At 36.8% G+C, this 23939-nt stretch overlaps 1 protein-coding gene across 1 annotated transcript in view; it reads right to left on the bottom strand.

The window, feature by feature from the left end:
• LOC145666124 (diacylglycerol O-acyltransferase 1-like) overlaps positions 1-18318 on the bottom strand; it is a 96541-nt gene extending 78223 nt beyond the window's left edge. The window contains exon 1 of the mRNA XM_081733212.1: positions 18124-18318. The gene's annotated coding sequence lies outside the window, so the exon portion shown is untranslated. The remainder of the gene's footprint in view (positions 1-18123) is intronic.
• Positions 18319-23939: the final 5621 nt, after the last annotated feature.

The following is a 23939-nucleotide window of genomic DNA, read 5'->3' as shown; positions in this document are numbered from 1 at the left end:
GTAACGTGGGTTCATGTCACTACGGCATGGCGCGTCCTCAGGTTGCGGATCGAGGAGAAGGCCTCTAGATATAGAGGTTAGCTGCGAATATACTAAATAAGCAGTCGCGGATAGCCGACTAGGAGTGGTTCCCTAGATTGGGGGTTTGGGTAAGGCTAACAACCTCATCCTGTAAAAAAAAAAAAAAAAAAAAAAAAAAAAAAAAAAAAAAAAGCACTTGTTTAGAAATATTCACAAAAACCTCGGACAGGGACTGATAACTTGGCACGACCTCAGCAAAAGAAAATGGACATAAGATTTGGAACTTGGAATATTAGAAGTCTTTATAGGGCAGGCGCGTTAAAATCCGTATGGACCTAGTAGGAGTTGACGAAGTTAGGTAGGAAGGAAATGGATCTGTGAATTCCGGAAATTTTACGTTCTTTTACGGGGAAGGAAATAAAAATCACCAGTTAGGAACAGGGTTTTTCGTCCACAAACGAATATTACCAGCAATTAAACGGGTTGAATTTGTTACTGACAGACTTTCTTTTTATTACTCTTAAGGGACGGTGGTGTGATATTATTGTTTTAAATGTACATGCCCCAACTGAAGATAAGGATGACGATATAAAAGACAGTTTTTACGAAGAAGTGGAACGGATATTTGACCAACTCCCGCGATACCATATGAAAATTCTATTAGGGGATTTCAATGCGAAGATAGGACGAGAGGATATTTTCAAACCGATTATAGGGAACGAAAGTCTGCATAAGGAAAGTAATGACAACGGTGTTAGACTCGTGAACTTTGCAACATCCAAAACTCTAATCGTGAAGAGTACAAAATTCCCACATCGCGACGTTCATAAATACACTTGGACATCACCAGACGGAAAAACACATAATCAAATTGATCACGTTTTAGTAGATAGAAGAAGGCAATCTAGCATAATTGATGTCCAGTCGTTTAGAGGGGCTGATTGTGACACTGATCACTACCTGGTAGCAGCGATAATACGAGAGAGAGATTATCGTTGAATAAAGATAACATTCATTGTCCGAAAACGGAGAGATTCAATTTAAAGAAATTAAAAGAGAGCCAGGTAAGAGAGGAATACCAGATTGAAGTTTCGAATAGATTCTCGGCTTTAGAAGATTCTGAGTGCACTAGTGTTGAGAATACCTAAATTGAAATTAGAGATAACATTAAAATTTCAGCAAAAAATGGGACACGCGGAAATACGTAGGAACAAACCATGGTTCGACCAGGAATGCATTAAACTAGCAGAGAAGAGAAAACAGGTAAAATTACGCTGGCTACAAAATCCGAATGAAACAAGTACACAAAATTTCACAGATATCAGGCGGGAAACTTCCAAAACTTTTAGAACAAAGAAACGGGATTTTTTGAAAGCTAAAATTAAAGAACTTGAAGATAATAGTAAAAATAAAAACATCCGGAACATGTATAAGGGGATCAGCGAATTTAAGAAAGGCTATCAACCTCGTGCTTATATATTAAAGAAATCTGACGGTACAGTTCTCACTGATACGGATAGCATCTTAAATAGATGGAAAGATTTCTTTGACGATTTGCTTAACAAGCAACCAAAAACTAGTATGTGTGGAGAAAAGGAGATACACACTGCAGAACCGTATATTCCAGAATCCAACCGAATAGAAGTAGAAACTGCTATAAAGAAATTAAAGAAACACAAATCTCCGGATGTAGATGAAATTCCAGCTGAGTTAATTTTAGCTGGAGGCGAAAAATTGTGGAACAAGATACATAAACTCATTCTCCTTATCTGGAACAAGAAAGAATTGCCACAAGAGTGGAAAGAATCAATCATTGTTCCAATTCACAAGAAATGCGACAAAACTGACTGTAATAATTATCGAGGCATTTCTCTTCTGTCAACATCCTATAAAATGCTTTCAAATATTCTATTAGCAAGACTGACCCCCTACGCAGATGAAATTATTGGAGATTATTAGTGCGGATTTAGACGAAATTGATCAACTATCGACCAAATATTTACCATTCTTCAAATACTCGAAAAAAATGGGAATACAGTAGCCCGGTACATCAACAATTTATTGATTTTAGAAAGGCGTACGACTCGGTTAGGAGAGAAACACTATACAACGTTCTTACAGAACTTGGAATACCGAGAAAGCTAATTAGATTAAGATATGTTTAAATGAATCCCAAAGTAAAGTCTGGGTAGGAAAATTTTTGTCCACGAGCTTTCATGTCGAAAATGGCCTGAAACAAGGAGATGCGTTGTCGCCATTATTATTTAACTTCGTTCTGGAATACGCTCTAAGGAAAATCAAAGATAACAACCAGGGTCTAGAGCTGAACGGTATTCACCAGGTTATGGCATATAGGAGAACAATAGAAAAGAATGCAGAGATCTTATTAAACGCTTGCAGAGACATGGGTTTAGAAGTAAATACAGAAAAAGTAAATACATGGAAGTGCGTCGGGACCGTAATACAGCAAACTATAGATGCGTTAAAATATTAAATAATACTTTTGATAAAGTGAATACTTTCAAATATCTAGGATCAATATTAACAGAGGAAAATCATATCCACGAAGAAATTAAATGTCGACTATATCCTTAATTCGTGTTACTATACCCTTATTTCCCCCTCCTTGCTCATAAATTTAAGATATGAACATTATATTGTGAACGCTGCAGCATGGGAATGATTAACAAGTCAAGTTCCAAATGCCACAGTCAATGATGCATAATTACGTTAAATAAACGTAGGGTGTGCCCAAAAAGATACATCGTTGGAAAACGTCGTATTTTCACAACCACGAATCCGAGATGAAAGAAGGAAAACTACATGACAAGATGCAATCTAGAATTATATATGCTTTCCACTAGAGAGGGACGTTCGTTTAGAGGTCATCCCCCCTACCCTGAATTTCAGATTTTGGGGGCAGTAATGCAGATTTAGAAATCTTTTCTGAGAAAAGTCCAATATAAGAATTTGAAGTCCTTACATCGAATAAATACGGATTTTGATCTGTTAGAATTCATTTCCATTGGTCGTGAGGAGCTATAGCCCCATATTGCTCTCTCGCATATTTTTTGGCCCAATTATTCCAAAGTTGGCTCTACTTTCGAGTTTCAGGCCTGCTTAAAATTCTGAAAACTGGGCCGAAGCAACTTTCCAATTTTAATTATCTGTATATTCATTGTATTTATCCGGTGTAGGGACCTCAAGTTTGTTTTGTTGGACTTCGCTTATCAAAATATTTCTAAAACTACCTTGCTGCCTCCAAAATCTGAAATTCAGGATGGAGATGGAGGAGGTTGCCCTCCAGTCCCACTGACGTCGCTGTCTAGCGGCTGTCATATGAAACTATCCCACGCCCTTTCGCATGGTTTTAGTTACATTTTTTTTGGACTCTTAACTTGACTGGAAGATATTACGTTTTGAACTAGAATTCATTTGTTGAGCAAAACTGAACTTTATTGAAAATGGATTTGGATCCATTGTGCTCTGAACACTCCAAATAGGCCTATTACCTTTTTCTAATAAATAATTGACTCAAAAAACAAGCAAGTACATAGGTTTGTAGAAAATATTCTAAAGTTAGCACAACATGAAGTGTGCTTCAAACATTACTTTGCGAAAATGTATTATTTTAAAATAATTTTATTAGCATCAGTTTTCGGAAATAGTAATCAAATTTTGCAAAAAAATCTCACCCGCCTCCAAGGAAACGCGAGCTTAGCCCCTAAAGCCATAACTAGAAAACTTCCAAAAGTGGTAACTCCTAAATGACTTGCTTTAGGGATAAAATAACCGCACAACCGTATTTCTGGTAAAATTCTAGCCTTAAAACATGTAACATGACTCGCTTTGCGTTTAAAATTTCGAATACCAAGCAAAGATGTCCGCCATGATGCTTGATAGCACCATTAGATGCGTCAGATCACTTCCAATTTTCATCATTCTTCCTCAACCCGTTCTCAACACATAAGGATGGTGAGGACTTTTGTTTTGCCATGTATATTGGTAGATTGTGTGAAATTTCTATAATAGGTAGATTTTAAAATCTACCTAAGAAGCTTATAAAGCTCTACCTAAGAGGATAAAATAAATGAAGAGATCGGTTGCATGTAGGGATGCGTTCGAGTCGAGTCGAGTCGAGATTTAAGCCTGTCTCGACTCGACTCGAGAAAATGTTGTCTCGACTCGTGTCTCGACTCGAAAATATGTTGCTGTCTCGACTCGTGTCTCGACTCGACAGTCTCTGTCTCGACTCGACTCGAATTCGAGTCGAGACGTCTCGAAATTCGAGTCGAGACAAAATATACGAGTTAATTATACACACACATCAGCCAGACCGTTATGACTACCTACCTAATTGTTAGTATATCTACCTTTTGGCATGAATAACAACGGCAGCGCGTCTTGGCATGGTCGCAATGTTCCTCGGTGGGTCGCTGGAGAGAGTTGGCACCACATATGCACACACAGGTCATCCAATTCCCGTAAATTCCGGGGAGGGGGTGATGCACCCTCACGTCACGTTCAATCACATCCCAGATGTGATCGATTGGGTTCAGATCCGGAGGCCAGCACATCACTTGGAACTCGCTCATGTGTTCCTCGAACCACTCCATCACACTCCTGGCCTTGCGACATGGTGCATTATCTTGTCGAAAAATGCCACTACCGATGGGAAACATGGCCGTCATGAAGGGGTGTACGTAGTCTGCAAGCAGCGTGCGATATCTCGGCCGTCATGGTGCCTTGCTCAAGCTCCACTAGACACATAGATGCTCACCTGAATGTTCCCCAGATAATAATTAAGCCGCAGCCAGTTTGTCTCCGTCCCGTAATACAGATGTCAAGGAGCTGTTCCCTATGAACACTACGGATTCGCACCCTCACATCGTCATGATGAAGAAGATATCGGGATTCATCAGACAATGCAACGCTCTGCCATTGTGCCAAGGTCTAGTGGCGATGGTCACGTGTTCATTTTAGTTATAGTTGCCGATGTCGTGGTGTTAACATTCGCCATCGTTAGGAGTGTGTGTTCAGACTAGTGTTGTGAAGGCCTGTGAAAAAAACGGAAATTTTGGGTTTAAAAAAAAACAGTTCTTTTACTGTTTTTCCGAGCTGGGAAAAAACGGAAAATTTGGGTATTATCAGAAACACCATTTAATCACAGAATCATTTTAGTTAATATGTTAAATCAAACATATATTTCATAGAGATATCTTGATTGTTCTATGTAAAATTCCGGAAATTTTGAAACCATTAGAAAAAATCGTTTGTTCGGAAATATTGGCAAAAACAGGAAAATGTAGTTTAAAAACTATTTGTTAGCCTGATGCTAGTAATCTTACTTGCTGTAACATGTCTGCAACATATACAGTGGGAAGTCGAAAATCCGAACTAATTGGGACCACAGGTATTCGGATTTTCAAATTGTTCGGATTTTCGAAAATGACCAAGAAAATGCCATTTAGGCTTACATACTGTACGGTATGTTCTTCTATCGATACAGTGGTTATTCAGTACATACAGTAATTACAATACCGTACGTAAGGCTACTTACATTTAATGTTTCTGAAGAACTTGCTTGTACTCTAAATAACACTGTTCTTGTAAGTCACACTTAAAACTTATAGGCCTAAGAAAAAATAAAAATAAAAATACATGACAAACAATTACATATAAATGAACTTTTGTAAAAACACTGACTTCACATAACGTCGATGGACACGCTATTGTTTGTTTATCGCTAGCGTTAAGACAAAATGTAAAAAGCTTCTAGGGACCGCATTCGGATTTTTGACGTTAGGATTATTGACGTCCTACTGTATATACAATGTATTTCGCTAACGGAAAAATACTTAAAGCAACAGGTTTTAATTCTACTTTACACACATATACCGCACAAGTGAGTAAATTTGAGCAGCGAGAAATATATTAAATGGAACTTCCGTTAGTTATTATCACAGACTAGCAGAATATCATTTCTTCGCACGGGGAGAATACGTTTCATTTTGGACACAAAGGGCACCAAAACTGTCACTAATGAACTTGTGGAGCCCCAAAACTATGAATTTGACATTAATATCGATAATTTTCAATTATCTTTACATGTCACCATCCTACTTAGAGTACTAATGGGGCTGAATTTGTGGATTTAAACGGCATCTTCTGTACATCTCAGCGAGTATGGATTCGAGGCCATTTTCGATCATGTGTATATATATATATATATATATATATATATATATATATATATATATATATATATATATATATATATATATATATATATATATATATACAGAGGCGGATCCAAGGGGGCTGTAGCCCCCCCTTCACACTCAAGTATACACTGCAGAAAATGGGCTTCAATCCTGCTTTACATTGGATAAAACTGCAAACTATGGTTTAGCCCCTCCCTTGATCATATCCTGAATCCGCCACTATATATATATATATATATATATATATATATATATATAATGCTCAAAAAAATTAGGAGTTCAGCTGAAATATCACACAAGACCTTAAGATAGTGTATGAATAAGCTTGTGTTTGACTCATATATATTATACAAGAAGGAATGCTTTAAGATACACTAGAAAAATGGGGCACATACTGGTGTTGGGGCACGGAAAACCTTGTTCACATGGCTCATGACACAGGACGGTTATGTGTGCATCTCTCGAACTGCCCATAAACAGGCAAAGCAACAACACTTATTGCTCCTTAATATGTCATATGACCACTTCGAATAGCCAACAGAGCCTCGCACCTGCGTGACATGGATTCAATCAGATTATCGATGAGTTCTTGGGGGATGTTGTGCCACTCATCCAGAAGAGCGACTTCCAGCTTTGGAATGGTTGTTGGATTTACTGGCCTAGCGGCAATTCGTCTGCCAAGCATATCCCAGACATGCTCAACTGGAACGAGATCCGGAGAGCATGCTAGCCATTTCATCCGAGCGATACCCTCAGCATCTCATCCGCTAACCGAGTTCTGTGAGGACGAGTATTGTCATCCATAAAAAGGAACGAATCACCAATGGCACCAGCATAAGGAAGAACAAGAGTTTTCATGATCTCATCCCTATATCTGAGAGCCGTCAAAGAGCCATTTCGGATGATGTGGAGCTCAGTACGCTCACCAATGCTGATTCCTGCCTACACCATCAGTCCACCACCATGATACTGGGATCTTTCTCGCACAAACATGGGATTGTGTCATGTTCCACACTCTCTCCAGATGAAAACACGTCGATTATCAGGCTCTACACTGAATCGAGACTCGTCAGAGAACAAAACATTGCCCCATTCATTGCGTCCCCACCCACGATGTTCCTCCGCCTACGCTCTTCGATCAACACGGTGTCGTGCAGTTAATGGGACACACACCATAGGCCTACGTGCGTAGAGACCACCTTCTCGAAGGCGATTGCGGACCGTTTGAGTAGATATTATGCGTCCTGTTGTTGTTCGGAAGGCTCGCGGTAGCAGAGTTGTATTCTGGTTTCGACGGGCTGTTAACAACAGATAACGATCGTCTCTGGCTTTAGTTGCTAGTGGACGGCCCTGTTCTTGTCTTCTTCAAACACTTCCAGTTGTTTGAAATCGATTCCACAATCGGGAAATCACACTTTGTGCCACTCCTATGGCATGTGCCACCTCCCGCCATAACTGACCAGCTTCCAACCTCATTGGGGCCGCGGTGGCTCAGTGGTAGAGCGTTCACCTCTGGTGTTTGGGGTCCCGGGTTCGATTCCAGCCCCTGCCAAGTGAACTTTGTGGTGTACAAACACCGTGTGCGTGGGTTTTCTCGGGGTTGTCCAGTTTCCTCCCACTTTCTTCATTCCACCCTTTCACTCATCTCTCATCATCACCGTCTCCTTTAGCCTAACCGGCATAACCGTGGGACGTAGAAACTTAAAGATTTTTCCCGGTCCGCATACAATTATAGCTGAATTTGCATATCATCGCTAATGGAATTGTCACCATTGATTTCAGCGACTGCGAAAACTATGGATTTGACACTAATATCGGTCATTTTGGATTACTTTTACTTGTCTCGGTATCCGATCCCCCCGGTGACCCGCGGCCCGAATAGGGTGAATTTGTAAGTTAATGTGATCAGAGTTTTCAGCGACCGCGAAAACTACGAATTCGACAGTAATATCGGCCATTTTCTACCACTTTTACATGTCCCTGTAAGCGCCCCCTGAGACCTCCTGGTCCGAATTAAAAAAAAAAATCGTCTTGATCTGGGGCCTGGGCCAGAGTACCCCTGACTAAAATTTGGTAACTCTCGGTCCACTCGTCTGGTCCCGAGGCCGCATACAGACAGACAAACACAAACAAACTATTTATTTTATATATATGAGACTAGATAGGTTCTTGCAAATTATGCCAGATTTTCATATTATCTTTCCGAACTAATTTTAAAGACTCGCTCCTACTTATCTTTATATATATATATATATATATATATATATATATATATATATATATATATATATATATATATATATATATATATATATATACGCAGTATCTCTATATTTATATCTATCTATATCTATATATGTATATAACAAACGTAGGAATTACACCCTCAATAACGCTCCTGGAGGACCCCTTTCTCAAAAAAAAAAAAATGCTGGGGAAACACTTGTAGAAACTTCATTTTTCGTGCCAGACGATTACCGAGACCTGGTGAAAAAAAAAAAAACATTTAGCGATAGAATTAAAAAAATAGTTCTCCATAATAGTATTCACTGAGAATATTGTTATAAAATTTAAATTTTATGGGTAAATCAGTAGACTTTGAATACATCCACATCGTATCCACTAAGTTGCGAAATTGTGTACCTCCAGACATGGGCGGCCGAAGAAAATTTTCTAGGGGGGCATCTTCAATGTTTGCTATATTAGTCTGGCATTTAATGTGCATGGTTTGTTATATTACGTATACATTTTCGTGAGCCAGGAAGGTTCATTCTTATCAAACACGGAGATTATGAAGGAGCAGATCTACTGCACAAAATATAATAAAAACATCTCTTTCGGATTTCTATCATCCCGCAGTCCAACCCCGAGACGGAAACATAAGAGATAGGCTTTTTGTTTTTAAACAAGATAACGTGCCTAGCGAATGCTTTACATTGTGAAGATTATATTAGTGAAAATTAAACGAATATAATTTTACAACTTAATATACATATCACTAAATGTTGAGCTCCCCGTTGCTATGTGGTTAGCGTATGCGCCTTTCTCGAACGAGGTTTGATTCATGGTAGGAGCTCATGTGTTTCAAATCCGACTTTAAACTGTACGTTCACGTCTTGTAGAGCTTTGCTCCGGAAAACGACGCTAAACTATAATCTAATTTAATATTATTAATACTAAATATGTATGTTACCAAGGTGACGTCAATTTGGCGTCAATTTGGCCCGTCATCAAATCCATTTTATACTTTCACTTAATCCAGTAGATATTAATATAACAATTACAAGACACACGTCATCATCTTCTCATGTATCTGCATTATTTGATTCATCCATAGATTTATTTGTACGCATCATTCATTTTTGCATTTTCGGGAGGGTTCAGGGTTCTTTCTTCATTTAAAGAGTCGGTTCTCTGTATTGGAAAGAGAATCAGGGGAAGAAATATATACAAAACATGCCACTTCCGAGGCAGCACTGAAGCATTTCTTTTAGCGGTCATACCCCCCTCCCCTCTCAAGTTGTAAAGTGAGAAGGGACAGAAACATCCCAGACACTCAGGGTTCAGTTGACAATAATAAAACTATGGGTAAGTAAACATCTTGTACAGAGTCACGTTTTGGTTATTTTTGAACATTTCTGTGAATTCAACAATACAACAGCGGAAATACTAACTGCTTTTATTACTCCAATCATCGCTTCAACCAAGGGTAATTCCCAACGCTCAGTGAGCCATCTAAATTTTCGTTCTTTTTCTGTTCTCCAGAGGAAAGAATGAGATTTTGCCAAGATGCTAAAGTCAAGATGCTAGATGCTAGATGGGAGTGAATTATGCTAGATCTAGCACCAAGATGCTAGATATGGCTTCACTGGCGGGCTTCGATATCTACAGAACTTTCTGCCAAAGCATACAAAAAAACACAAAGCACAATAGTTTCGATAACATCTGTGTGGTCCTTCGGTAGGCTACACATCCGGTAAGAAGCTCAATCCAAAGAGTAGTTTGCACTGCACCCGTAGCCGGCTAACAAAAGACTCGTAGCCGGCTTGTATAGATAATAGAGTTCAAATTTTCAAGTATCCATTTACTGAATGCCCATATCGTGTATGCATGCATTATTTAATAAGTAAATAAAGTACACACACAATTAATTATGTCAGTGATAAACGGTGTTTATTGAAGAAAAAACCTCTCCAAACCATGAAGATTAATCTTAGACTGGAGAAATGGTTATCCTTCGTTTTCATTATCATTTGGCCATGAAACAAACGCCTGACATATATACAACCCCTATATACAACTATGTGATGTTGGAATATATAACTCGTAGGGTATGATGCTTTACTTTTTCAAAAATTTCAGTACTTCTAGTGAAATGAAATCTTTAGTTTTACGTCCTACGGTTATGCCGGTTAGGCTAAAGGAGACGGTGATGATGAGAAATGAATGAAATGGTGGAATGAAGAAAGTGGGAGGAAACGGGAGAACCCCGAGAAAACCCACGAGCATGGTATTTGTCCACCACAAAGTCCACACGGCGCGATCTGGGATCAAAGCAGGGACCCCATGCACCGGAGGTGAACGTCCTACCACTCAGCCACCGCGCCCCCACAGTACTTCTTGTGTACCCCTATAAATGCAATAAAGAACTAATGGCCATTTTTTTTTACAAAAATATTCAATTAGAACTGGACAATTTACACAAAATTTGGAATCGACAAATGAAAACGGCACGTTTCTAGCACTTGTGGGTTCGAGGTCTCATTGTTGAAAGGATTGGAGACAAACATATAAACTTTTCTGTGAGGAGAAACATATACGCGTAAATCTAGTATTTTAATATATAGATAATAATTGGAATAATTTTATTTTCGAGTGCTATTTTTTAATATTCGCAATATTGAAATTTTTGAACTTAAATTTTTCCCGTGTTTGAAAAAAAAAATATCATTACTAGTAAAATTAACCTAATATTTATTTTTTTCAATTTTTCCAGAAAATCGAAAAAAACGTTTTTTTTAAAAAAACAGGTTCAAAATTTCCGGAAATTTGACAAAACTAGTTCAGATACACTTGTACTTTGCCCAGCATTAAACTCTGATCTTAGTTCCGACGCAGTTCGCCGCCTGTTCTGTTTTACCAATCTGCCCAGACTAGAACGTTCGACATCTGTAATGAGGTGGGGGCACCCAACCCCTCGACATTTGGACGTCTTTTCCCCTTGGTTTCGCCACTTGCTGAAGACAATCACCACAGCACTCCTCGAACACCTGACAAGTCCTGCAGTTTCCGAAATACTCGTGCCGAGTGTTTCTGAGCGAGCACTTTCTTCAAAATAATATTAAAAATTATAGAAAAATTTTCGAGACATTCGAGTCGAGTCGAGATTTTTAGCAGCTGTCTCGACTCGACTCGAGTCTCGACCCGAAAATTCGAGTCGAGAAATACGTTTGTCTCGACTCGTCTCGAATTTTACAAAGTGTGTCTCGACTCGAATCTCGACTCGAATTCGAGTCGAGATTCGAGACATGTCTCGACTCGTGCGCATCCCTAGTTGCATGAGCAAAAAAGTCTTAATAAATACATTATTACACAATTTTGAAATATGTTTAAAATCATGTTTTAAACTGTTCGAAATGTTTAAAACATTTTTTCGTGTGTGTTTTAAAACATGTTTAAAACATTTTGAACACCTTTTTCATGTTTTAAACGAATGTTTTTTTTTTAATCTGTATTTTTCCAACCCTGTTTTAAATACATAGTAAATTCAGGTTTAGATAGTTTTTAAGTTCCAATTATTGTAGAAGCTATTCCTAGTAATTCAGTCTTATCTATAACAACACCATGCTTTCTAATTTCTATTTGTAAGAAGAGGCATGGAAAGAAGTTATCTACAAGTTTTATTGTGTCGTTTGCGGAAAATGCTCCTCTAGTTTGAGCTACAACTTCAAATTTCATATAACAATCTGTTCTGTGAAGGGTGAAAAATCCATCCCCTACATCAAAATCAAACTAAATATCATTGTTATGTTCATTAAAATTATTAAATGTTTTTCTATTTGCTGTAAAACTTGTAGCTCATAACTTTCAATACTATCCATTTACTATAGAGAAAAAATCTTGGTTTTTGAAAGTATTGTTGTTATTGCTCCACTAAAATCAATCCACTTATCATCTTCATCTGTTATTTTTATGTCAATTTCATTAATTTTATCTCTTGTTCTTGTGTATGTATTCGTGAAGTATATACCTGGTAGGAGATGATAATAGGAGAGTCAGTGCAAGAAAACATGAAGTTTTCCTGGCAATAACAGCCGTCTTCAATGAGCGACATCCTAATAGCGAGCCGGTGACAGACAATGTTGTACGAAAACTAATCATCAAATTCAGGGCAACGGTAAATGATGATTTACCTCAATCAGAACTACCACGAAATGCAACTGATCCAGACACATCAGCAGCTGTGTTGGGTGTATTGGTGAAAAGTCCTTCGAAGAGTGCGCGACGTCTGTCAAGTGATCATAATGTTAGAGTCAAAAGTGCTCAAAGAATATTAAAAAGGTAAAAGTGACACCCATTTGAATCAAAAACTGTCAGAGGATGATGCTGATAGACCAGTGGAGTTGTGTGAGTAGACGTTGGCCCAGATACCTCGTGACCCAGTCTTTCCTCATAACATTGTTTTTAGTGATGAGGCAAATTTCTATGCAACAGGTTAACAACCAGAATGTTCGGTACTACGCTAATACAAATCTTAATTGGATAGATGCATCAAAAATGTAAATTATTATGATAAAAAGGCCTTGTGTCCATCTTAAACACAAACTAAACACACTTTCTTACAAGGCTATCTAAAATCTTTATTATAAATTAACTAGAAATGTTACAGTTTCGGAAGTATATCACTTCCTTCTTCAGACTACTACTCCAACTGAAATCATAAATAACATTACATCATTTGTTATCTCTACCAATCAGGAATCACTTTTCATTAAAATTCAATATAAACTAATTATTTGCTGAGCAAAACTACATATTTTCGTTAAAATTCAACACGTGTTACAGTTTCGCCAACTAACTCTTTGGCTTCATCAGAGTAGAGATAAGAGAAGAAAGATATCTTAGCTGTTGTATGTATATACGATTGTACAGTTATCCTGTATCACATAGTGTCTGATGAAGCCAAAGATTTAGTTGGCGAAACTGTAACACGTGTTGAATTTTAACGAAAAGATATAGTTTTGCTCAGCAAATAATTAGTTTATATTTAACTATAACAAATTAAAATTCAATATAATTCAATAAAATTCAATATATATATCCATTGTTGTGATAATTTTAAATTCTTAACAGTCATAATACATTGTTAACAAATCTTTATATTTCTTTTAACATATATTAACTAAAATAAATACTAATTAACTATCTAAATATTGAAATTTTCTACCTTAATATTGAATACTAATTAACTACCTGAATCTTGAAAAAACACAAATAAATTTTAACCCTAGATTGTCCTTATATTCCACCGTTCTTCTTTCTTCTTTCTACTCTTTTCAAAATGTCCTCCCAATCTTCATTAATACTCAAACTACTATTCCAGTTCATAGCTTTATCGTAAACTTCTTTTATCCTCTTTGCTTCTTTCCACTTTCTAACTAGTTGTCTCCCTTCATATTCCAATATTTTTGCTCCTTCCAAGTTTATTTCGTGTCCTGTTTCATCGACGTGCTTGTAAATGGCATTAGTGTCTCTCTTCAATCTTACATCATCTTTGTGTCGTTTTAAAGGTTCTTGCATTCTCTTCTTGGTTTCCCCTACATATACCTTATCACACATCCTACACGGTACTTCATATATCACTCCTTTTTTTTTAAAACATAATTCCGCTGACGTTCTCTTGAGCTCCTCTGTGGCTAAGCGGTTAGCGTACGCGCCTTTAGCGCGGGAGACCCGGGTTCGATTCCCGGCGGGAGCTCATGTGGTTCGGATTCCACGTTAATCAGTAGGTCCACGTCTCATATAGCCTCGCTGCTGAAAAGGGACGTTAAACTCAAAATCAACTCAACTCCGCTGACGTTCTCATTTTCTTTTTCTTGATGATATCTGTTATCTTCATTCCTCCTTTCCTGTACGTCTTAATACCTGCTCTCTTGAGAATTCTTCTTATCTTCTCTGATATCACCCCTGCACTTTCAATACCATGCCATCTTTTCTTCTTGTCCTCTTCTTTCTCTCCTTCTTTTTTCTCACTTTTCTTTTTTCTCACTTTTCTTCCTTCTCTTCCTGCTCGTTTTTTGCCCTTTTCACTGTAACCATTCTCTTTTAGTTGTTCCCATAGTCTTTCTATATCGTTCTCCTTTTGATCTTCCTTCATATTTATCATTCTGATCCTCTCTTCCATATTCCTAATGAAATTTAGTTTTGTTTTTCATCAACATCACTTCTTTTGTTGCAGTAAACTCCTGCTGCACATTCTTTTTGGAACCACGATGTTATAAAATTTTCTTCCTTTGTTCTCATTACTTTGATATCTAAGAAATTTATTACACCTTCTTTTTCTATCTCCTTCTCTAACATGATACCTTTTCTTTCATCATTCCATTCTCCAGTAAATTTTTCTAATTGCCTTCTAGTTCCTTTCCATACTCCAAAACAATCATCCACATACCTACAAAACAATAGTAATTTATCACCACCATTTTCCATCACTGTTTTCTCCCATTCCTTCATTAGCAGATCTGCTATTACTGGGCTTATACATGATCCAATGCTCAACCCATCTTTCATTTTCAGTATCTTATCACTTATCTTGCAGAAACTATTTTCCCACACAACCTTAAAGCTTTTTTCATTTTCTCCTTATCCCAGTTTTCAATTTTTCTGTCCTTCATCACCTTGTCCACTACTGTTAGAAATTTTTCTCTCTTGAGGCTGGGGAACATACTTTTTACGTCCACACTAAACATGACAGTCCTTTCTTTTCTGGTTCCTAAACCTTTTATCAATTCTTTCACTTCTGCTGAATTAACTACCCCCTTGCTATCCTAAATTCCTCTGAGAGCTTCTTCTTCTCCAATGCTTCCATGAAATTACTCCTACAGTCTAAAACCGGTCTCAGTTTTACTTCCTTCTTATGAATTTTAGGAAAACCCTCTTTATCACTCCACTAGACTAAAGAACTTTCCGTAGTAGAATAGTAAAAATAAAAACATCCGGGACATGTATAAGGGGATCAGCGAATTTAAGAAAGGTTATCAACCTCGTGCTTATATAGTAAAGAAATCGGACAGTACAGTTCTCACTGATACGGATAGCATCTTAAATAGATGGAAAGATTTCTTTGACGATTTGCTTAACAAGCAACCAAAAACTAGTATGTGTGAAGAAAAGGAGATACACACCGCAGAATCGTATATTCCAGAACCCAACCGAATACAAATAGAAATCGCTATAAAGAAATTAAAGAAACACAAATCTCCGGGTGTAGATGAAATTCCAGCTGAGTTTATTTTAGCTGGAGACGAAAAATTGTGGAACAAGATACACAAACTCATTCTCCTTATCTGGAACAAGGAAGAATTGCCACAAGAGTGGAAAGAATCAATCATTGTTCCAATTGACAAGAAAGGCGACCAAACTGACTGTAATGATTATCGAGGCGTTTCTCTTTTGTCAACATCCTATAAAATCCTTTTAAATATTCTATTAGCAAGACTGACCTCATACCCAGATGAAATTATTGGAAATTATTAGTGCGGATTTAGACAAAATCGATCAAATATCGACCAAATATTTATCATTCGCCAAATACTCGAAAAAAAGTGGGAATACAGTAGCCCGATACATCAACTATTTATTGATTTTAGAAAGGCGTACGACTCCGTTTGGAGAGAAACACATTATACAACGTTCTTACAGAACTTGGAATACCGAGAAAGCTAATTAGATTAATTAAGATATGTTTAAATGAACCCCAAATTAAAGTCCGGGTAGGAAAATTTTTGTTCACGAGCTTTCACGTCGAAAATGGCCTGAAACAAGGAGATGCGTTGTCGCCATTATTATTTAACTTTGTTCTGGAATACGCTATAAGGAAAATCAAAGATAGCAACCAGGGCCTAGAGCTGAACGGTATTCACCAGGTTATGGCATATGCTGATGATATAAATTTAATAGGGGATGATAGGAGAACAATAGAAAAGAATGCAGAGATCTTATTAAACACTTGCAGGGACATGGGTTTAGAAGTAAATGAAGAGAAAACTAAATACATGGAAGTGCGTCGGGACCGTAATACAGCAAATTATAGATGCGTTAAAATATTAAATAATACTTTTGATAAAGTAGATAGTTTCAAATATCTAGGATCAATATTAACAGTCGAAAATCATATCCACGAAGAAATTAAATGTCGACTAAAAGCAGGGAATTCGTGTTACTATTCGGTTCAAAATCTCTTGTCGTCGCGGATTCTGTCGAGGAATTTGAAGCTTAAAATATATAAATCGATAATCATGCCTTTTGTTCTATATGGATGCGAAACGTGATCGCTTACACTGATTGAAGAACATAGACTGAAAGTATTTGAGAACAAAATCTTGAGACGAATATTCGGACCCAAGAGGAACGGGAATGGGGAATGGCGGAAACTTCATAACCAGGAACTACATAATTTATACGGTTTACCCAACATTGTTAGAGTCGTCAAGTCTAGGAGGCTTAGGTGGGCAGGTCATGTAGCTAGAATGGAAGAAAGTAGAAACGCTTTTAAAGTCTTGACTGGAAGACCAATCGGAAAACGACCATTAGGAGGACTTAGGCGCAGATGGGAGGACAGTATTAAGATGGATCTCGCAGAGATAGGAATACAAAGTAGAAACTGGATGCAGTTAGCTAAGGATAGAAGTCAATGGAGAGCTTTTGTGAACGTGGCGTTGAACCTCCGGGTTCCATAGGCCATAGAGTTAGTTAGTTAGTTCATTTTTTTTTATTGTCTAATATTTCACATTATCAAGCTTTCCCTTTAAGAAGACATAAAGAGCTTGTACCCAAAAACAGGAGTTATATATTTGTCATTTTATCTTCTGCCGTGACTGTTACCCGCTTGGAACATTCTAAGGAATGGTCCCATAGATTTTAAAATGTCAAAGAATAAAAAATTAAGTATCTATCCCATGAGAACTGGAGCGAACAATAGGAAGAAATATTCAATAATAAATACGAGTTAGAGATTTTTATAGTTGAATAAGTTTGAAATGTTGTTAGAAATGGATATCTTTCAGTAAAACTTGACTATATAAACTTGTAAAATAACTTTACCAGTGAGTGTCACCACTTGTAACTGTATAGCTTATCAATTTTAAATTCATATTTTTAAACATCATAGTAATTTGTCAAATATTAATACGTAGTAATCAAATCTCGATTACGCGATAAAAATCGTCCATTGATTTTAGGAAATCTTTATTACATGCATCCTACTATTTACTGAACGTTTAAGAGTTTTTTTTTAGTTTAACGTCCCACGATTATGCACCGAGGTTAAGGGAGATTGTGATGATGAGATGGATCATAATGGTGAAATGACGAAAGCGGAAAGAAATTGAAGAACCCCGAGAAAATCCACGCACTTGACGTTTGTCCACCACAAAACCCATTTGGAAGGAGGTGGAATCAAACCAGGAATCTCATGCGTCAGAAGTGAGAAATAAACCACCGTGAGCCCTTAAGAGGATGAACAGGTCATTTCTAAAACCAGTCAAGTCCAATCTCTTTTTATCTTTTCTTCACACATTTTATTTCGTTTCAATAGCAGGAAATGCGAAGAGCTTGCAACGCATACTATCTTAATTTTTTTTACTGGAAATGTACTTACCAAGGTTTTGAAAATGACCGTCACAACTCTTTTCCTAAATAGCAATTGGTTATTTGTGGTGGAGGGGATAATTTTGGCTGATTCCAAACTCCTGCTTCCTTTCAGTGTTCATAGGTTTCTTTAAGAAAATTTCCCTCGACTGATACAAAATTTTCCTTTTTCTTATCAAATTTTCCCTAGTTTGTTGAGAGTCCAATTCCTATGACAGAAATTATGTGATGAGATTAATTTAGCTATATTAAAGGAAGTGTCAACCATATTTTTTGCTTCTATTTGTTTTATTTTTATTTCTTTATTTTTTTTATTTTTTATTTTTTTTTTTACAAAAATACGTACAAATACACTCAGCCAATAATAAATGCAAATTATGATACTTTGAATAGACACACACATTATTACTATTGTATTGGTTTATTTCTGAAGAACAAAGAAAAATTTAAGCATTCATATAGGTCAATTAGTCAGCTTGAAAATTTTCCTGGATTTTCACGTTTTATCGAAAAAAAAATCCCTTTTTCCCTTTCTGCTAAATTTACTTTCGAAATTTCCCTAGCTTAGGAAAATTACCAAAACTACGAATACTGTTTCCTTTCAAGAAGCTAAAGTTTGCTTTGCCAGGAAAAATATTTCACATGTATACTAACAGACCCGTATCCACGGGGGCAAGGGGGGCCGGGCCCCCATAAACTTTGGCTGGCCCCCATAAAATTTCACGGTAGGCTTGGAAATGAACTATAATATGGTAATGAAGTATAATATGATTGGGTCGGGCCCCCCTAACTTCTACCGGCCCCCCCCTAAATTTTTGGGCTGGCAACGGGCCTGTATACTAAGCAAGTCATATCTACTCCATGTCATGTTTGATCCACATCAGATGTTTTGTAAATAGCGTACGATATATCCTGCCCTTGTGATTTTTTTATATAGAAAAATCTAATAACGGACAAAAACTGAAAGATATTAAATAAAATTATTGAATCTGATCATTGTTGTATAATTTTGTTAATTGTATATTAGGAGACCAATGAATCAATTGTGTTAGAAAAGCAGTGTAATATTAATGCCTCGCTCAGGGTACGGAAGTTATACCTATATAATATTGTCTTTTCACTATTCACTTCATTGGTATTCATTTCCCAATATATTCTTGAGCCTAAAATGTAGAGCCATGGGCAGTGGCGTATTTAGGGGGGGGCTTCCGGGCTTAAGCCCCCCCCCCCGAAATCTTACTTACTATAGTAAAGTATATGAAATATCTTGCAGAATTTTCACATTTTCAGGCAAAGCCCTCCCCGAAAGTTAGCAAAGCCCCCCCGAAAGAAAATCGTAAATACGCCACTGGCCATGGGACATAAAACTCAAAAATTCAAAAGCCCTACCAATAGTAGTGTGTGCGAATAGGACTAAGCGTTAAGAAAGTTTAACGTTTTACCAGTAGATGGCAGACTATATATTATAAGCATAGTGAGCCATCTGGTGGCCAAATTCTCGACTTCTTGGTAAGAAGTACAGAAAAATTACCAAAACATGTTACACGTAAGAAATGACGATGATTTGAAGATGGAAGTTAGGCATTACAGGCAAAAATGCAGGGGATCATATCTCACAAAATTTTCCAATTCAATGGGTACACTATTTTTTCTTTTAATCTTGTAAATGACAACTTGGTTCAGGTGACTTCGCTTGTTACACCGTAGATATAACGAGTATGCTGTATAACCTATTGTATACGCAGTGGCGGCCGGTGGATTGTGGTTTCGGGTGTTGAAGTACGAACGATAAGAGACAGAAGATATAAAGTTGATTCATTGACTAATCAATATAACTTTAGATGCAAATGCTATGTGACATGTTAAATTAAATAAAATTCTGTTTAAAAAAAATGCAGAACATTTTATCCGATTAATCACCTTAATTAATTAGTAAGTTCATTCTCCTCTCTTTGATTGGAGCAAATCTGTCTAATACATGCTATTTGAACTCTGGTAATCTTATTGTCAAGTCTTTTTCGATGGAAAGCATAACCAATGGTGATAACCTTTCTTGGGAAATTCAATTCCTTGAAAGTGTCAACTCTTTCTCATGTGGAAAAAAACTTTTCGTCTTTTGCTGACGCCATAGATACTGTTAATATTAATTTCAAAGCTTTGTAGATTTACTAAATATTTTTCTAGATTACTGCGAACGATTCATTCTAGCAAACTCAGTCCTTGACAGTGATCCGAATTCCTCTTCAGCGTTGACTGAAGAGAGTTCGTAGCAGAGATTAGTGTTATTAAAAAAAATGTACATTGAACACACTTTATTCACAGTTTATCCAGGAAAATTTAAAATAAATTGAGGAAATGTATCTGGTGCAAAACAACACTACTGCCATAAGATATCCTGTAAATTTAAACTGGATTTTTTTTCGAACTCTCTCCTGAATTGCCCTTTGCTTATTTTGTCTAAGCCTTAATTGCAAATTTTTCCTCAGTTGAAAGCTGGTCAATGTTTTTTTGTAAGTTATTTACAGAAGTCATGGTATACAATTCATTCAGAATTTGTAGGTTATTTACAGAATTAAAGCACACACAATAAAATTAAACCTAGTAATTAAAAACCAAACCAGCTGATACAAAATAGGTACTGATATATGAATTCCGAATATCACATATTCATACATCAACACAGACACACTGTGTAAAAGAAAAAAACTCCAAATCATCCGTCTTATTGTTACGCAATGCACGATGAACACAATGTACTTCCACATGAGGCGAAACAATGCCTACCAATGTGATATGTTCTGGAAAGGAAACCTCGAAACCCGTCAGATGAAGGATCAGCATGTAACAGAAGCCAAAAAAATGAACATTAAAACAAACATCACTGCCAGTTCTACACCCAGAAATGTTAACTGGGAGGGGTCCAAAGTATTTGAGGGAGACCCAATACGTCTACAGAATATGGAACCTGTCTTATACTGCACCCGAAAAGACGATAAGTAATTCTTACTTACTGTTACCTATATTTTTAGAAAAAATGATAGAAGGATTATTTTTATAAGAAAAGAAGAGTACACGATGAGGCGTAAAATAAAATATTTAGCATACATCAATCGTTTCTGTGTTAAAAAAAGTATAGTTTATTAAGAAAGTCTACAAATGTTAGTCAAGTTTCGAAATTTTGGGGAGGTCCGGATCCGGTGGACCCCCTCGTGGCTACGCCTCTGAGCATTGCTAACTAGTCCTAAATTCAATGTGGCGTTCTCCATCATACAGTTTTATGTGGAAATTATCAAGAGTATAAAATATACTTATTTTATAAAAGAAATATGTTTATACTAAAATACTATCCACAGGGGGGAGGGGAGCGATTCTACATACAGACTTATTAATATTTGATTCACAAATTACTGTAGAAGAAGCCTTCATTATCAATATAAGCTAAGAATTAACTTATAAATGTGGGTCTACTTTCATTTGTTTTCTCCTAATACTAGATATTTTCTTTCTTATTTTGTAATTTTGCAATCACTTTTTTAATTGTCATTATATTGATTTGCTTCGGTATAGTCATGTAATTTAAAAATATGAATGCATAAAAACAAATTCCATTTGTTAATTGCTAGTGAAAGAAAATTCAGAAATCTTATTTAGCGTGAAAAACCTTCTCGCTCACTGGAAACCGTGCTGTGTTGCAGAAGCACTGCAACGACCAGTCCCTTTAACTTCTGAGATAGGGGAAAGGAGACTTAACATTTGCTCCAATTGCCGCGCTGAAGGAATCTGGTCGTTGCATGCTCGCTGCAACACAATATAAATTACAGACTCTGTGACGGATTATTTTTCGCTTTTTAAAACGGATTAACGGAACGGACAGTTACAGAAGTAAAAAATATGTTATTTAAAGTGTATATATGCAAGTATTAAAAGTATTTTTTTCTGTTCTTTACTACTATTGATAATAATATTTTTTTCTTGAAATACTTTGGCCGTTGCGCAACGCTGCAACACTAACATTAGCCGCCACTGTGTATATGTAGTATGACAAAAGGAAGAAAGCAAGAAAAAACTACTTTCGAAAGATTTAAAGGGCCTAATTTCAACACGACAAGCGAAAAGTAACTAGCTCCTAAAAGCGTAAAGGAGAGTTGAGCTTAAACAATGCATTGTCTTTATCAGGAGCGCACTAACGGGGATCCACTGGGTTCGGAAGCTTCCCTCAAAACTTCCTAACCCATACATTTGTACGTACATTTTCTCAACAAAAATATACTTTTTTTTTCTTTTTTTTTTTTTTTTTTTTTTTTACAGCGACATGATTGATATAGCATGAAATTTTTGATCTTTACACTTGATCTGTACTCTTTCTCTTATAAAAATATTTTGATTCTCCCAATTTTTTCCCCCTGAAAATATAGGGAAAGTATTTTACAATTACTTATCGTCTTTTCGGATGTAGAATAATACTCGTTCAGTACTACATAGGTGTAGTGGCTTGTAGTATTTTATACCCCCCCCCCCCACAGCGTGGACCCCTCCCAACAAAAATATCTGGGTGCACATCTGATCCTTATTTTATCTAAAGCTATGAATTTTTTTTTCAATATTTCTACAATGACAAGAATAAAAGCAAATTTATACAAGATACAAAAAGGTTTTTTTTCCCTTTAAATATGGATTCAGCGTCTTAAGAATAAGATCTATCTCTGTCTTTATATCCCTCTATTTAAACCGGAAGTAGTAGAAAACTACAACCATTTCCACTTTCAATATTGATAATCGTCAAGTTAAAACGATAGAATATAGTAAAATACGGATTTTTAATATGGATTGAAGGTAGTGCTGTGAACGAGATCAGACGAGAAATAAAGTTTTCTCGCCTAGTCTCGATTTTCGGAATGCTTATCTCGTCTCGTTTTTTTTTTTAATTATCAAACTTTCCCCCCTGATTTTCTTCTTAATTCCATCTAAAAGCTATCAGAATCCTTTCGCATCATGAGAAGTTCACGAACTTTGTGGTATAAAACATTTAAACCATATTTATTATTGAAGCATACTGTACAATGATATTTGCGCTTCTTTAAACCTTGATTAAATGCTTTTACTTGTCCATATCAACACTCTTATCAATTTATGTTTTGCCATGAATAATGTAACACAGAAACAGTGTTTGGGATCTACACGTAACACTTGGATGAACTAGTGTTGACCACGAGACTCGACAAATTTCTCACGGGGTCTCAGCAGTAGAGCCCTTACCTCTGGTGTGTGGGGTCTCTGGTTCGATCCCCGTCCAAGTAACTCTGTGGTGGACAACATCGTGTCCGTGGGTATTCCCGTTTTCTCCACATCATCATTCCACCAAGTCTTCCACCATCATTCACTTGCTTTAATCATCGTCTTCCTTAGCCTCAAGGACAGAAAAACGTGGGACATTAAACTGAAAAATCTCAGTTCATTTTATTTCGAGAAATTTCTTAATAAAGGACATTAAAAAGGAACCAGGATCCTCAAATTTTCTCTTAATTTTTTTTTGACCTCCAGCTTAGTCGAATTGTTAGTGCATGCGACTTAGTAGTGTGTGGTTCCTGGATTTTTTCCTAATTGAATCACTATCATTGTCCGGTGTTGACCCACCATCATCAAGGGTCGAGATGGTAGAACGCTCACCTTAGGTGCATGGTGGTCCCAGCTCGCGCCAAATGGGTGCCGTGGTGGACAACCACATTGTGTCAGTTTCTCGGATTCTTCTATTTGCTCCCATTCTCTTAATTTCATCATTTCATTCTTGATCATCATTGTCTCCCTTAGTCTCCCAGGAACATTCGT

The sequence above is a fragment of the Thermobia domestica genome, chromosome 1 (assembly GCF_964235325.1).
Source record: "Thermobia domestica chromosome 1, izTheDome1.hap1.1, whole genome shotgun sequence".
Lineage (NCBI taxonomy): Eukaryota > Metazoa > Arthropoda > Insecta > Zygentoma > Lepismatidae > Thermobia > Thermobia domestica.
This window is presented reverse-complemented; position numbering and strand designations above follow the sequence as displayed.